Raw genomic sequence first — 11,172 nt, 5'->3', positions numbered from 1 at the left:
TTACTTTTAATTTAAATATTTTCAAGATTAGCAAAATGGCTGTCATCCCCCAGCCTTGACAAGCTCCCCAAAGCACCTCCCCCCACTGGGATTAACAACAAGGATAACTACAGCAACAATAAAAACAGCAACTAACAAACCAAGCCCATTCCTCCATTGTCTTTGGTAGAGCTTGCAGACTGAGAGCTAGCTACACTCCGGTTTCTGAAACAAAGTCCAGAGTCCCCAGAGCAGCTGGAATTCATTTTCTATCTCCAAATCTATCCACTTTCTTATGAAGCTGCAGTTTGGCATTGGTGTGTATAGCTGGGAGTGTTCAGTGCAAGAGAAAACAAATCCACTGTATTTCTTTCTTGCTGGGCAAATTAACTGCTGACCCTAACACATAACATGATTGTACAAAATGGAGTCATTCACGACTGGTTAGAAATTGGCCTAAACCAGAATATTCTTTGTGGTGGTGATGGTTGACATTCATAAACCACTGGTCTCTGCTTGTCCCCTTTGTTGGGAGTGCCTTTAAAAACAATCCTGCACAGCTTGCCAAGCAGCCATTTGGTTTCAAAAATGCATCAGGCTTTGCTCCCTATTGTTCTTTCATGAGATAATTACTGTTCTTCAAATATTAACACTGCAGCAGAGCAAAGTTTGAGTCCAGTGGCACTTTTAAGACTAGGGTTGCCAAATCGACTTACCTCTGCCGGCGCGGGACTTTGTGCTGGCTCCCAGCACGCGCCGCATGCACGTCACAGGGAAGTGACGTCATGACGCCGGGCATGCTGGGGGCGGGGCACAGCCATTTGAGGGGAAATTCATAGATCTTACCAAACTCCTTAAACTAATCTCAGCTATAATTGCCCAGTTACTTATGCATCTTGACTCTAATTAGCCCTTTCTGGCTCTAATTAGCCCTTTCTGGCAACCCACCCCTTCTCTTCTCTCTTCTTATATGTAATGGTTGAGGAAATTCTGTTTCACTGTATCTGGTGAAGTGTGCTTGCACACAAAAGCTTGTACCTTGAATAAAACTTTGTTGTTCTTAAATAGGGCTGCCAAATCCCCCCGGGGGGTGGATTTCCCCCCCGCTTTGGAGGCCCAATTTCCACCCCCGCAGAATCGGGCCCCGGGGGAAACCCCACCCCCGCATGCACGTCACAGGGAAGTGACGTCATGACCCCGGGCACGCTGGGGGTGGGGCACAGCCATTTGAGGGGAAAACATAGAGTTTAAGGAGTTTGGTAAGATCTATGAATGGCAGTAAATTAGCATACAAATACGATCGTTAACAAGCAGATTAACACTGCAGGTATGTGATAGGGTCCTTCAGGGTTGGGATGGAAAAAAACCCACAGAAGAAACAGTCACAAAATTACACACTGCAGTTTGTGGGGAAGTAGTGGCTCTGTCTCCTCACCACTTTGTTTCTTTTTCTTCTGGTTCTTTGGAACCTGTTGCCTAATTACTCTAACAAGATCATGGAAGGCTTTGTCAAGATTTAGTGTGTGTGTGTGTGTGTGTGTGGGGTCCTTAGCACTGGTTTCTATGTATGGAATAGTGTGCTTTGCTGCCATTTCTTTTCCTTGCTCCTGGACGATTTTTCATAAATGCATTAGATCAACTTTCCCATCTCCTGTCCCCATATACTGCTCCCTCATTGCACTGAATTCTCCCTGGCCTGCAGCGCCCAGGGCATCCAAAATGGCCCATTGTCCATCTATTTCAGTGTGTTTCTGGCATGAGTCTTCGATGGTTGGATCATAATCTGGCACAAAAAACTTCTGGAAAAACTGAATAGTGAGGGCACTCTTCCCCCCACCTCCATCCCTGATTACCACCAATTTATATGTGAAACGATTTTCACTTCGGACAGTGCTTGTAGTCATGACATCAATAGGTCAAACCTTTAAGAGGCTCTGGAAGTATGCGGGGTTATCCTCTCTCATCATCACAACAATCATATGAGATAGGTTGAGTTTAGGGATGCTCCCCTCTCCCCCTACGTCACTGTTTTTCCATCCTGCCACCCCTTCACTTACTTTCTCCCCCATGCCAGTTACTCTCTCTGCCTCCCACCCCATCACTTCCTCGTTCTCACTCTTTCTGCCCCCAGCCCAGTTTCTCTCTCTCTCTTTCTGCCCTGCTACCCCAGCACTCTCTTTCTCTCTGTCTGCCCCCCCACCAAGGTTTCCCTCTCCCCTCCCCCGCCAGCTTGCCTGAGCTGCTGTGGGTGGGCCAGCCAAGCTTCCTTCCCCTCCCTCATCAGCTCACAGGGAGCAGCTATGGGCTGGCCCACCGAGTTTCTCCCCGCCACTCTTGGCAGCTTTGCTGGAGTTAATCTGGGCAGGCCTACCAAGCTTCCCTCCTCCCTACAGCTCTTGGCGGCCCCCCAGAGCTGCTCCATGCAGGCCTGCTGAGCCCCCCACCACCACCACTGCTCTCAGTGGCATGCCAGGCAGACCTGCCAAGCTTCCCTCTTCACTCACAGTTTTCAGCAGCTCAGCTCAGTAGGAAGGCCCACTGAAGTTTCCCCCTCTGCTCTCAGCAGTTCACCTGGAACTGCACCAGGTGGGCCAATCAAGCTTCTCCCACCGCCCTTGCTGGCTTGCCTGGAGCAGCCAGGCTTCCCTTTGGCTCTCAGAGGCTTGCCCAGAGCTGCTCCAGGTGGGTTTGCTGAGGCCTCCCTCTGCTGCTTTCCCCCTTGCTTTTGTCACCCCCTGGCTTTCAGTGGCTTGCCTGATGTGGCTGCAGGCAGGCTGGGCCCAGCAGCACCTCCCAGGCTCCACTGCCACCTCAGCAGCAGCCTCCATGGCTGGAACTTTCAAAGGTCAGTGCATTGTCCGTGCATGCACAGACAATGCTTTTTATTTGGGGGGAATTTAACCCCCCAATGTATTTTTTTTTTAACTTTTCAGATTTTTCTGCAAACCTAGGGAGTCACCTAATCTGTGGATTTAGATATCCGTAGATAGGGGGCACACTTGGGAATTAGATCTATAGATTCAGAATTCTGAAACTCTTATTTATATTTCCCAATAGAATTTTTGGAACTTTTTTTTTAAAGGAGCTTTGATTCTTAAAATCTTATACCCCAAAAATGTTGTTGGTCTCGAAGGTGCTACTGGACTCAAACCTAGCTGTTCTACTGCAGACCAGCAAGACTACCCTCTGAAATTAAAATGTTACAGATATCTACTGCCAGATAGATCATCCATCACTGAGTGTCAAATACAGACATAAAGCATTCAGTTAATATTTGAGCATTCAGGGAACATCTGAAGAATCTGTAGCATCAAACTCTGCACAGGAGAGTTTTTGGACCATGTTTTAGGAGACAAACTGGTTGCCTGCGCCACAGAATTTTCATGCACAGCCCAGGAGAAGCTGACATGTTGATTCTGCTGCATGCGTAGACGCTGATACTACAGTCTGCACAGGACTGCTAAATTATTTTAAATCCAGAGCCTTTGGGCAGCAGTGAATAAGAGCTGAAATAGATGATGCATTTGAGTTCTCTGATTTTCACTGAGGGTGTTGGAGATGGAGCATTAAGCCTGTGACTGTTTTAAATAAAATTAAAAGACGTTGTGGGAATCTGATCATAGACCTTGTTCAGCTGTGCCCCATGTGTGAGATTGTTTTAGTTTATTTTCAATCTACATTTTAGCAGGTTTTTATCTTTGTCTTTTTAAACAAGCCTTGAGTGGGATATACGTTTAAGAATTAATGAATAATACTACTTGTACTGAGATTACGATCTTGTTTAAAATGGAGAATCCCAACAATGGCTGAAATAGTCACGAAAACTGCAGGGCTGGCTCCAGAGTGTCGCAGTATGCTGTAATCAACTCAGTAGGACTGGATTCAGAAACCTTTCTTCTAAGCCTTTTTTTCAGTGAATGGGAAATTTGTGTGAATATTGTATAAGAGCTAGCCTTATGTAAGCTTACTTTACTCAAGGAAATGCACTGACGAGGTTGGGCCAAAGCACAGATCCACAGAGGTCTTTTATAGACCTGCATCAAAATGACAATACTATCAGGAGAATTAACTGTGACTTGTAGGAGTAACTCCATCAGTTACTAACATGAATGTCCACAGGGCTTTCTTTACATATCAATGCAACTTTTTCATATCTGAAGAATTCTTATGATACATAAACCTTGTTCAATAGATTGAAGGGGACGAGCAAACTCAGTTCAGTGACTGCCAAATTAAATCTGAGTATAAATTCTTCAATGATTATTTTCAAAAAGCTTTATAGAAGATGGATATTACTTTATTGTAGATAACTTTGATAAATATGATGTGGATATAACTTCTCTGTAACTCACTTTCTCATGCAAGTATTATGAAAAAAAACTTCTATGTAAATATAAATTTATGTTCATCACCATCTGCCTCAAAGCTTTCCTTTGGAGAGGGGGAGGGGGGTTGGGGGGGGGGGGGGACACACAAAAGGCATTACACACAAAATGTAAAATAAATGTAAATGTAAAATGTACAGTAAATGGGAAAAATAATGCACCAAATGTGCACCATAACATGCCTTAGCAGATTTTTAATGGCTCCTCTTGTTTTAATTTCTCTAGCAAGTCTTCCTGCTCCTACTGTGACTACTGTAGGGTAAAATAGCTCTGCTGACCAGAGCACATAGAGGAACAGGGAGGAAGAGACCACCAAAAGAGGAAGAGACCACAATAGTTGCATCCGGTTTCATTTTATCAAAGTCTTTGAATGGGATATATTTTAAAACTATATGGCAGCTAGGTAAGAGTTATTTTTTGAAAAGTATTGTTCATGTCATCAGTAGAAATCCAAATAACAACAATGACAACAGGTCTGTAACCTTGTGAAATAACAGTTAAAAGAAATGGGGTGCCAGGGTCAAATGCTGGGGAGTTTTGTTCAGAACCTTAGACTGGCAATTGACAATGCATTACTATGCAGAACTGCACCCTAACATAACAGAGTCTGGGATGTCTGACATTAGTTATGACAGATACTCTGCAATGACATTCCCCGGGGTTCCTAAACTGGACTCCGCTTGCTGGCTAAAGAATAAAGAGACATCTAAAGAGTCCTTTAGGGGTGCTTGAACAGCCAACACTTAGGCTCACGTCCTATTTGCCAGTAGTGTATAGGGAGCTATTTTTTTCAAGGACTGGTTCATGTCTGTTCAGCAGCTTGCTTTACTATATTCCTTTCTCACCATGCAGTACAGGATAATTGGCTTTTTGTGCAGGTACAGTCTCACCCAGCTCGACTGAGTTCTATTACTCCCCACCCTTTCTGCATAATTGCTGTGCTCAGCGGGCAATTACTTAAGTAGACGATTAAATTAGTCACAAATCATATAAATCGGTCATAAACAAATGTTTTAATAGAATCCTCCCCTTTGGTGTTTGTCTGAGTAGTCCCTAATAATGCTGATAGCAGGCAGTTTTGCAGAATCCTGATGCAAATTGCAATACTGTTCGGCATTTGTTTGCAGATGTTTGTTATGAGCTGAACTAGCTGGGTAATTGGCCCACATCTGACTGACACCTTTGAACACGGTAAATTCAACAGTCTAACATGTTCACAGCAAAATCTGCAGGCCTAGAGGTCCTTTTCATAGAATCACAGAATCACAGAAGGGATCATAAGGCCACCTAGTCCAATCCCCTGCTCAATGCAGGATCAACCTAGAGAAGGGGTCCCCAGCCTGTGGCCCGTGGGCCACGTGCAACCCCCCAAGCTCTTTCTATGCGGCCCTCCAACCTACTTGGTTTACTGCTATTATCCTCAAGGCATTTTCCCTCACAACCACACTGTTCTTCCTGCCTCCGTCTGCTGCTGTTCTTCCTGTCCCTTTCTTGGAGGGAGAGAGAGAGGGAGAGAGGGAGAGGGAGAGGGAGAGAGAGAGAGCTCTCTGTGGTTCCTTCTGTCAGCCCCTCTCTTGGTCTTATCCTCCATACTAGCATTTGGCAATTCTGGGTGCTATGCTAGCCAGCATAGCTCACGTACCCATACCACTCAGCTTTTTCACTCCCTCTCTCCATGCATTACCATGTTGAAGGCTATATATGTGTGTAAAGAAGATTAGACAAATGTGGACAGTCACGACCTAGTCTAGAAACAAATACTGAGAAAACAGTTGTGAGAGTCTGACTCACAAACCAAGTAGTCAGCAAGGCTTACAATGTCTTTTTACTATATATTGCTACCAATAAACACTACATCACAACAATAAACAAATTCCATCACATCATAAGAAAATCCTTGCATAAGAATACATCAATGTCAACTCCAGATTTTATAACAACAATGTTCCAAAAACCGGATCTTCCTCAGGAAATATTCTATACAGTAGTACAAGAACTTTCATGCTCATGTAGTGCTATCACAGAACCAGGAACAATATAATGCATTTAGTAAAGGTAAAGGTTCCCTTGCTCAAAAGCCAGTTGAGTCCGACTCTAGGGTTGCGGTGCTCATCTCCATTTCAAAGCCGAAGAGCCAGCGCTGTCCGAAGACGTTTCCGTGGTCATGTGGCCGGCATGACTAAACACCAAGGCGCACGGAATGCTGTTACCTTCCCACCGGAGTGGTACCTATTTATCTACTTGCAATTTCTTGCTTTCGAACTGCTAGGTTGGCAGGAGCTGGAACTAGAGATGGGAGCTCACTCCGTCATGTGGAAACTCGGGTCTCGAACTGCTGAACTACCGACCTTCCACAGCCTGCAGTTCAGCGTCTTAACCACTTGAGCCACCGCAGCTCCAATGCATTTAGTAGTAGGATGCTAAACCTCAAAGCTATTCGGGCTGCAAACATGCCACTCAGTTTCTGACAGATCCCAGGCTTGGGGACCCCTGGCCTAGAGCATTCCTGACGAGTGTTTCTCCACCCACTGCTTAAGACTGCCAGTTTCCCCTCTCTACCACCAAGTTATTCTGAAAATATGGATGTTAAAGCCAAGGAAATGATCTGTTTTCTTCAGAAACTCCTTCCTGTTTGTTTTCCCTCCATGGTAGCTATGATGCTACAGTAGATGGTCTGATCCAGCTGGACTCTTCTTATGTTGTTATGTCCTTCCAACCAATGGGCTTCTACAAATACATTTGCAAAGAAGAAGAGATTGGATTTATACCCCGCCTTTCACTACCCAAAGGTCTCTCAAAGTGGCTTACAAACTCCTTTCCCTTCCCCACAACAGACACCCTGTGAGATAGGTGGGGCTGAGAGAGCTCTGACAGAAACTGCTCTTTTTCAAGAACAGCTCTTATTAGAGCTACGACTTGCCCAAGGTCATCCAGCTGGGTGCAAGTGGAGGAGTGGGGAATCAAACCTGGTTCTCCCAGATTAGAGTCTGCACACTTAACCACTATACCAAACTGGTGTACTTCTTTCCCCTATTCTGTTCCTTAAATTTTAGGAGATTAATTAGAAATATAGGTACTATGTAGAAGATATTAAGAAATCGTTAATGATTGGAAAGGCATTGGAAAAGGAATACAGAGAAATTTTGCTGGGACCTAGTTCTCTCTGCAGGTGAAAACCCTAAAAAAAAATTTAAACTCAAATATATTAACATTGTTTAATGTTCTTCCTACTACCCCCAACCAGTGTTCCCTCTAAGCTGAGTTAGTTTGAGCTAGCTCACAGTTTTTTAGCCTCCGGCTCACACATTTTCCCCTTAGCTCAGGAAGGATGGCTCCAGAGCAAACTAATGTATGCAGTAGCCAAATCGCTTGCTCACAACTTTAATGCCAGTAGCTCACAAAGTAGAATTTCTGCTCACAAGACTTCACATCTTAGAGGGAGCATTGCTGCTAACCCCTCACATACTAGTATTCTTCAGGTTTGTTCTGAGTCATGGAAAGGGGAATTTGCCCATCACTAGACTGAAGCAAGGGGCAGAAGTAATCTTGAACTTACCTCTATGCATCCTTTACTGTGCTAACAGAATGGTGCTCCACCCAACACCCCTGCAGGCTTTTAAAATCAGGACTCTTTAGTCCTGTTAACTGCTAATTCTGTTTTAGCCAACTGCATAAAGAAGTCACCCTTGGAAGATTTATGACAGGATTCAGACTTTTTACCTCAACTCCTTCCTTTTTGACAAAGAAAATTTATACTGAAAGACAAATTTCTGACAGATTTCACACCAACCTGTAATGCTGATAAATGATACATGGGGTACTGTCCCTTTTTGCACCACTGTGGCTATGGTCCTGGTTTGCCAGATCCTCAGAGACTGTGACAGGCAGGCAGGCAGGCAGGCAGGCAGGCAGGCAGGCAGGCAGGCAGACAGAATGTCTGAGGAGATGGCTAGACTTGAATGGTTCTCCCTGACAAGTAAACACGGGGAATTGAGGGGAGTGGAGGAGCAGTCCATCATTTGAGACACTACCCCAACTTGCACTCTAAAGTATCACAACTCAGACACAGCTTTATAACTTTAAAGCCCTGGATTTTAGTAACTGTAATACTTAAACTAAGGCATAACACACAACAAATTTACTTCAGATTTTTCTCTTGTATTTAATTAGTCAGATCTCTGGCCTGATGGCTTTCAGCATTTTTTGCCAGTTGGTTTCCCACAGCACCAGGTGTCTCCTGGGATGGAATGTGCCAGCATCAAGCACGCTCCCAAAATAGTAAATAGCATCTCTGAAATGCAACGCATGACATGGTTGGTTGGGTTGTGGTGGGGAGAATCTTTGGAGATAAAGTCCCAGTTGTTATAAATACTCATTTTCAGGCTTCTTGTTAGCTAGTATGAAGATAGTATTATCCCTTTTTTCTTAGTAGTTGGCCAAAACAGAATAATTAGCATTTAGCATGCCATAGCCATGGATGATTAGTATTCAATTCGATTCTTAATATTTTCCTTCTCAAGGCTGATCTGCTGATGTAAGCATTGCTCATAAATGAAGAGAAGAGCATTCGTTTTAAAATTTGGAGTTTCTATTGCTCTCTCCAGGTAACTATGCTTCTTCCCTGCAAGATTGTTGGTTCTTTATTATCGATCAGGAATCTAATATAGTTTTCAAAAAGCAGCACTGAAGATTCATTGGAACCCATAAGTAATTTATTCATTTCTTGAATTTTCTCTATGAACACTATTTGGGATCCAAACCTTAAACAGGGCACATCTAGGTCGTTTTCCATGTTACCAGTGTATTGAATCTTAATCCTAATTGGTTTCCTTGGTACCTTCTCAACACTGTGGCCAGATGTTAAGCAAAAAGCTGCTGTATGTAGAAAGAATAAAAAATTGTAACAGAACTAGTTGTGGTAGTGTGATAAACAGCACTCAGAGCCTTCTAGAACCTAGAGGCATAAATAGGTTTTGTGCTGAAACCGCTTAATCTGCTTTCTTCTAAAACAGACTTCTATAGAAGGCCAGTGGTTGGAAGATATTCATGGCTGAAGACTACATCAAATTAAGAGCATCAGCAGCTGTATTTAGTGCAACACAAACTCACACATGTCCATGAGACCTTTCTAGTGACCAGGATTTGATGACTTTGTTAACTTCAACCCCGTGATGGTATCTCTGGCACCTGCCTGCATCTAGCTTACAGGTCCAATCTAAAAAGAATCCTGCTGCTGCTGTTGCATTGAACACTTATCTCTATGCAGGGGTCATTTCCTGCAGGAGCGCACAGGAGTGGAGCTCCGGCAGTAAAGAGCCCAGGGGGCGGGTACATGCAACAAGCCCCACCCCCTGCTCCCTGCAGCCCTCAGTCAGAGCAAGAAGCAGCCAGGTAAGTTGCAGAGCCCCCCCCCCCGGGCCCCCAGTCCAAAACCTTTAAGACCAGGTTTTATTCAGGTACAAGCTCTCCCTCCTCTGCGAGGACAGATCTGCACATTCCCCCACCCCCCCAGTAGCTAGCAATCCAGAACAGTCCAGTGGAGCCTGAGTGGTGGGTGTTGCCTTCTGACACACTTCCGGTGATGTCAGGGTGTGTGGCATATGCAAATGAGTTATGCTAATGAGCTCCTGCACCTCTTTTTCTATGAAATGACCCCTGTCTCTAGGAGCAGAAGAGCACTTCTGAGGACGAAGTGCTTTTTACCAATTTCTCCTTTTTACTGCAGCCTCCCCGCCATCATGCCAAGTAGTCCCTTGAACCCTAGGGGTGCAGTGGGTTCGGTTGGAAACTCATGTTCTTTGAGTGACATTTGTAGTGTGGCTTGTTGAGTGCAACCAATTATGTTTGTTTTCTGCCCTCTATATCTATCATGCATCTTTGCAGTGATTTTTTGCATCACTTTATTTATGGGGACAGATTACTCTGATGCAGTCTGTGTCAGGTTGCCCGCAATGATAGTGCATCATCCTTCACACAAGTAGGTGGCTTTCATAACACTCTATAGGATGGTTCATAAATCCATATGAGTTACTTGATGATTCATAGGTGAACAATTGGTGGGAACTGAGATTTACAATGCAGCCTGATTCTAACACTCTCTTGTCAGCCTAGAGAAATATATGATTTAGCACCTTTCTGCTCAGGAAGATGTTAGAAATGGATGTATAGTGGGCTGGATCCTACGATCCATCAGTGGAAGGCACTGACAGTTGCCAGTCTTCCTGGATTTCCCCTCTTTGACCAACCATTTCTGATGCTGAGAAAGTTTATTTGGGGGGTTGAGAAATTGCAGTGGGACAGGAGGAGGGGGAGATATTGTCCTCTCCTCTCTTTTCTATCAGTGGAGCTCTACTGATAGAAAAGACAGAAAGGGGAGAGCAAGGAAAATCAGGGGACCTTGTGTGGACCTCACACAGATCCAAGCCTATGTTCAGAAATATTTTAATAGGCTATTTTAAATAAGTGAAACACAATAAGTATAGAAAAGTACTTAAAATAGTTTTCAGAATACTGTATCTTGGCTCATAACCTCGTTAAGACCACCTTAGATATTTCTGCTCACAGAAGAAGGAGACAATTTTTGCCGATTCCTCTCCCTGCAAAAGTCTCCACTTCTGCCCACCCCTATGGTGTTCCTTGAAGTCCACTGACTCATGCAGAAACAATTTCAGGGTTCATAGATGATCGCACTGGGAGGTGCAAAATTTCCTGTTTAGGTATTGAAGCCCAGCTAACACTCTGCAGGATCCAAAACTAAGAGGTGAAATTGAACATAACACTCCCAATGGGTCCCTATGATTACATAGTG

This window comes from Gekko japonicus, unplaced genomic scaffold, assembly GCF_001447785.1.
Source record: "Gekko japonicus isolate JY-2015 unplaced genomic scaffold, Gekko_japonicus_V1.1 scaffold3033, whole genome shotgun sequence".
NCBI lineage: Eukaryota > Metazoa > Chordata > Lepidosauria > Squamata > Gekkonidae > Gekko > Gekko japonicus.
The sequence above is the reverse complement of the archived record's forward strand: the minus strand, read 5'-3'. Positions refer to the sequence as shown.